Below are 6,499 nucleotides of genomic sequence, written 5' to 3'. Positions count from 1 at the left end.
TCTATTCTTGTTGAATCTCGATAGTAGTGATACACATATTCATAATGTAGAAGCCAAAAGATGCAGAGTTAATAATGATAGTGCAACTTATTTCTGGCACTGCCGTTTAGGTCATATCGGTGTAAAGCGCATGAAGAAACTCCATACTGATGGACTTTTGGAACCACTTGATTATGAATCACTTGGTACTTGTGAACCGTGCCTCATGGGCAAGATGACTAAAACGCCGTTCTCCGGTACTTTAGAGAGAGCAACAGATTTATTGGAAATCATACATACAGATGTATGTGGTCCGATGAATGTTGAGGCTCGTGGCGGATATCGTTATTTTCTCACCTTCACAGATGACTTAAGCAGATATGGGTATATCTACTTAATGAAACATAAGTGTGAAACATTTGAAAAGTTCAAGGAATTTCAGAGTGAAGTTGAAAATCATCGTAACAAGAAAATAAAGTTTCTACGATCTGATCGTGGAGGAGAATATTTGAGTTACGAGTTTGGTGTACATTTGAAAAATTGTGGAATAGTTTCGCAACTCACGCCACCCGGAACACCACAGCGTAATGGTGTGTCTGAACGTCGTAATCGTACTTTACTAGATATGGTGCGATCTATGATGTCTCTTACTGATTTACCGCTATCGTTTTGGGGATACGCTCTAGAGACGGCCGCATTCACGTTAAATAGGGCACCATCAAAATACGTTGAGACGACGCCTTATGAACTGTGGTTTGGCAAGAAACCGAAGTTGTCGTTTCTGAAAGTTTGGGGCTGCGATGCTTATGTGAAAAAGCTTCAACCTGATAAGCTCGAACCCAAATCGAAGAAATGTGTCTTCATAGGATATCCAAAGGAAACTATTGGATACACCTTCTATCACAGATCCGAAGGCAAGACTTTTGTTGCTAAATTCGGAAACTTTCTGGAGAAGGAGTTTCTCTCGAAAGAAGTGAGTGGGAGGAAAGTAGAACTTGACGAGGTAACTGTACCTGCTCCCTTATTAGAAAGTAGTACATCACAGAAAACTGTTTCTGCGACACCTACACCAATAAGTGAGGAAGTTAATGATAATGATCATGAAACTTCAGGACAAGATACTACTGAACCTCGTAGATCAACCAGAGTGAGATCCGCACCAGAGTGGTACGGTAATCCAGTTCTGGAAGTCATGCTACTAGATCATGATGAACCTACGAACTATGAAGAAGCGATGGTGAGCCCAGATTCCGCAAAATGGCTTGAAGCCATGAAATCTGAGATGGGATCCATGTATGAGAACAAAGTATGGACTTTGGTTGACTTGCCCGATGATCGGCAAGCAATTGAGAATAAATGGATCTTCAAGAAGAAGACTGACGCTGACGGTAATATTACTGTCTACAAAGCTCGACTTGTCGCAAAAGGTTTTCGGCAAGTTCAAGGGGTTGACTACGATGAGACCTTCTCACCCGTAGCGATGCTTAAGTCTGTCCGAATCATGTTAGCAATTGCCGCATTTTATGATTATGAAATTTGGCAGATGGATGTCAAAACTGCATTCCTGAATGGATTTCTGGAAGAAGAGTTGTATATGATGCAACCGGAAGGTTTTGTCGATCCAAAGGGAGCTAACAAAGTGTGCAAGCTCCAGCGATCCATTTATGGACTGGTGCAAGCCTCTCGGAGTTGGAATAAACGTTTTGATAGTGTGATCAAAGCATTTGGTTTTATACAGACTTTCGGAGAAGCCTGTATTTACAAGAAAGTGAGTGGGAGCTCTGTAGCATTTCTGATATTATATGTGGATGACATATTACTGATTGGAAATGATATAGAATTTCTGGATAGCATAAAGGGATAATTGAATAGGAGTTTTTCAATGAAAGACCTCGGTGAAGCTGCTTACATATTAGGCATAAAGATCTATAGAGATAGATCAAGACGCCTAATTGGACTTTCACAAAACACATACCTTGACAAGATTTTGAAAAAGTTCAAAATGGATCAAGCAAAGAAAGGGTTGTTGCCTGTGTTGCATGGTGTGAAGTTGAGTCAGACTCAATGCCCGACCACTGCAGAAGATAGAGAGAAAATGAAAGATGTTCCCTATGCTTCAGCCATAGGCTCTATCATGTATGCAATGCTGTGTACCAGACCTGATGTGTGCCTTGCTATAAGCTTAGCAGGGAGGTACCAAAGTAATCCAGGAGTGGATCACTGGACAGCGGTCAAGAACATCCTGAAATACCTGAAAAGGACTAAGGATATGTTTCTCGTATATGGAGGCGACAAAGAGCTCATCGTAAAAGGTTACGTTGATGCAAGCTTTGACACTGATCCGGACGATTCTAAATCGCAGACCGGATACGTGTTTACATTAAATGGTGGAGCTGTCAGTTGGTGCAGTTCTAAACAAAGCGTCGTAGCGGGATCTACATGTGAAGCAGAGTACATAGCTGCTTCGGAAGTAGCAAATGAAGGAGTCTGGATGAAGGAGTTCATATCCGCTAGGTGTCATACCTAGTGCATCGGGTCCAATGAAAATCTTTTGTGACAATACTGGTGCAATTGCCTTGGCAAAGGAATCCAGATTTCACAAGAGAACCAAGCACATCAAGAGACGCTTCAATTCCATCCGGGATCTAGTCCAGGTGGGAGACATAGAGATTTGCAGGATACATACGGATCTGAATGTTGCAGACCCATTGACTAAGCCTCTTCCACAAGCAAAACATGATCAGCACCAAGACTGCATGGGTGTTAGAATCATTACTATGTAATCTAGATTATTGACTCTAGTGCAAGTGGGAGACTGAAGGAAATATGCCCTAGAGGCAATAATAAAGTTATTATTTATTTCCTTATATCATGATAAATATTTATAATTCACGCTAGAATTGTATTAACCGGAAACATAATACATGTGTGAATACATAGACAAAGTTAGTGTCACTAGTATGCCTCTACTTGACTAGCTCGTTAATCAAAGATGGTTATGTTTCCTAACCATGAACAAAGAGTTGTTATTTGATTAACGGGATCACATCATTAGGTGAATGATCTGATTGACATGACCCATTCCATTAGCTTAGCACCCGATCGTTTAGTATGTTGCTATTGCTTTCTTCATGACTTATACATGTTCCTATGACTATGAGATTATGCAACTCCCGTTTGCCGGAGGAACACTTTGTGTGCTACCAAACGTCACAACGTAACTGGATGATTATAAAGGAGCTCTACAGGTGTCTCCAAAGGTAGATGTTGGGTTGGCGTATTTCGAGAATAGGATTTGTCACTCCGATTATCGGAGAGGTATCTCTGGGCCCTCTCGGTAATGCACATCACATAAGCCTTGCAAGCATTGCAACTAATGAGTTAGTTGCGAGATGATGTATTACGGAACGAGTAAACAGACTTGCCGGTAACGAGATTGAACTAAGTATTGGATACCGACGATCGAATCTCGGGCAAGTAACATACCGATGACAAAGGGAACAACGTATGTTGTTATGCGGTCTGACCGATAAAGATCTTCGTAGAATATGTAGGAGCCAATATGGGCATCCAGGTCCCGCTATTGGTTATTGACCGGAGATATGTCTCAGTCATGTCTACATTGTTCTCGAACCATAGGGTCCGCATGCTTAATGTTACGATGACAGTTATTATTAGTTTATGCATTTTGATGTACCGAAGTTAGTTCGGAGTCCCGGATGTGATCACGGACATGACGAGGAGTCTCGAAATGGTTGAGACATAAAGATTGATATATTGGATGAAAATATTCGGACACCGGAAGCGTTCCGGAGAAGTATCGGATAAAACCGGAGCACCGGGGGGTTACCGGAACCCCCCGGGGGGTTAATGGGCCTCATGGGCCTAAAGTGGCGAAGAGGAAGGGGCTGCCAGGGCAGGCCGCACGCCCCCTCTCCCCCTAGTCCGAATTGGACAAGGAGGGAGGGGCGGCGCCCCCCTTTCCTATTCTTCCTCCACCTCTCCTAGTTGGACAAGGAACGGGAGGGGAGTCCTACTCCCGGTAGGAGTAGGACTCCTCCTGCGCGCCTCCATAGGGCCGGCCGCACCCCCCCCCTTGGATCCTTTATATACGGGGGAAAGGGGCACCCCTAGACACACAAGTTGATCCACGTGATCGTTCCTTAGCCATGTGCGGTGCCCCCTGCCACCATATTCCACCTCGATCATATCGTTGTAGTGCTTAGGCGAAGCCCTGCGTCGGTAGAACATCATCATCGTCACCACGCCGTTGTGCTGACGGAACTCATCCCCGAAGCTTTGCTGGATCGGAGCCCGGGGAGCGTCATCGAGCTGTACGTGTGCTAAGAACTCGGAGGTGCCGGAGTAACGGTGCTTAGATCGGTCAGATCGGGAAGACGTACGACTACTTCCTCTACGTTGCATCAATGCTTCCGTTGCGGTCTACGAGGGTACGTAGACAACACTCTTCCCTCTCGTTGCTATGCATCACCATGATCTTGCGTGTGCGTAGGAAAATTTTTGAAATTACTACGTTCCCCAACAGTGGCATCCGAGCCTGGTTTTCTGGTTTGATGTTATATGCACGAGTAGAACACAAGTGAGTTGTGGGCGATATAAGTCATACTGCCTACCAGCATGTCATACTTTGGTTCGGCGGTATTGTTGGATGAAGCGGCCCGGACCGACATTACGCGTACGCTTACGCGAGACCGGTTCTCCCGACGTGCTTTGCACAAAGGTGGCTTGAGGGTGACTGTTTCTCCAACTTTAGTTGAACCAAGTGTGGCTACGACCGGTCCTTGCGAAGGTTAAAACAGCATTAACTTGACAAACTATCGTTGTGGTTTTGATGCGTAGGTGAGATTGGTTCTTGCTTAAGCCCGTAGCAGCCACGTAAAACTTGCAACAACAAAGTAGAGGACGTCTAACTTGTTTTTGCAGGGCATGTTGTGATGTGATATGGTCAAGACATGATGCTAAATTTTATTGTATGAGATGATCATGTTTTGTAACCGAGTTATCGGCAACTGGCAGGAGCCATATAGTTGTCGCTTTATTGTATGCAATGCAATCGCGATGTAATGCTTTACTTTATCACTAAGCGGTAGCGATAGTCGTGGAAGCATAAGATTGGCGAGACGACAACGATGCTACGATGGAGATCAAGGTGTCGCGTGATCATAACGGTGCTTCGGAGATGGAGATCACAGGCACAAGATGATGATGGCCATATCATATCACTTATATTGATTGCATGTGATGTTTATCTTTTATGCATCTTATCTTGCTTTGATTGACGGTAGCATTATAAGATGATCTCTCACTAATTATCAAGAAGTGTTCTCCCTGAGTATGCACCGTTGCGAAAGTTCTTCGTGCTGAGACACCACGTGATGATCGGGTGTGATAGGCTCTACGTTCAAATACAACGGGTGCAAAACAGTTGCACACGCGGAATACTCAGGTTATACTTGACGAGCCAAGCATATACAGATATGGCCTCGGAACACGGAGACCGAAAGGTCGAGGGTGAATCATATAGTAGATATGATCAACATAGCGATGTTCACCAATGAAACTACTCCATCTCACGTGATGATCGGACATGGTTTAGTTGATTTGGATCACGTGATCACTCAGAGGATTAGAGGGATGTCTATCTAAGTGGGAGTTCTTAAGTAATTTGATTAATTGAACTTAAATTTATCATGAACTTAGTACCTGATAGTATCTTGCTTGTTTATGTTTGATTGTAGATAGATGGCTCATGTTGTTGTTCCGTTGAATTTTAATGCGTTCCTTGAGAAAGCAAAGTTGAAAGATGATGGTAGCAATTACACAGACTGGGTTCGTAACTTGAGGATTATCCTCATTGCTGCATAGAAGAATTACGTCCTGGAAGCACCGCTGGGTGCCAGGCCTGCTGCTGGAGCAACACCAGATGTTATGAACGTCTGGCAGAGCAAAGCTGATGACTACTCGATAGTTCAGTGTGCCATGCTTTACGGCTTAGAATCGGGACTTCAACGACGTTTTGAACGTCATGGAGCATATGAGATGTTCCAGGACTGGAAGTTAATATTTCAAGCAAATGCCCGGATTGAGAGATATGAAGTCTCCAATAAGTTCTATAGCTGCAAGAAGGAGGAGAACAATTCTGTCAGTGAGCATATACTCAAAATGTCTGGGTATAATAATCACTTGATTCAGATGGGAGTTAATCTTCCAGATGATTGCGTCATTGACAGAATTCTCCAATCACTGCCACCAAGCTACAAGAGATTCGTGATGAACTATAATATGCAAGGGATGAACAAGACTATTCCCGAGCTCTTCGCAATGCTGAAAGCTGCGGAGGTAGAAATCAAAAAGGATCATCAAGTGTTGATGGTCAACAAGACCGCTAGTTTCAAGAAAAAGGGCAAAGGGAAGAAGAAGGGGAACTTCAAGAAGAACGGCAAGCAAGTTGCTGCTCAAGAGAAGAAACCCAAGTCTGGACCTAAGCCTGAAACTGAGT

This window comes from Triticum urartu, chromosome 3A, assembly GCF_056163025.1.
Source record: "Triticum urartu cultivar PI428250 chromosome 3A, HENAU_Tu73, whole genome shotgun sequence".
In the NCBI taxonomy this organism is placed as follows: Eukaryota; Viridiplantae; Streptophyta; class Magnoliopsida; order Poales; family Poaceae; genus Triticum; species Triticum urartu.
The sequence above is the reverse complement of the archived record's forward strand: the minus strand, read 5'-3'. Positions refer to the sequence as shown.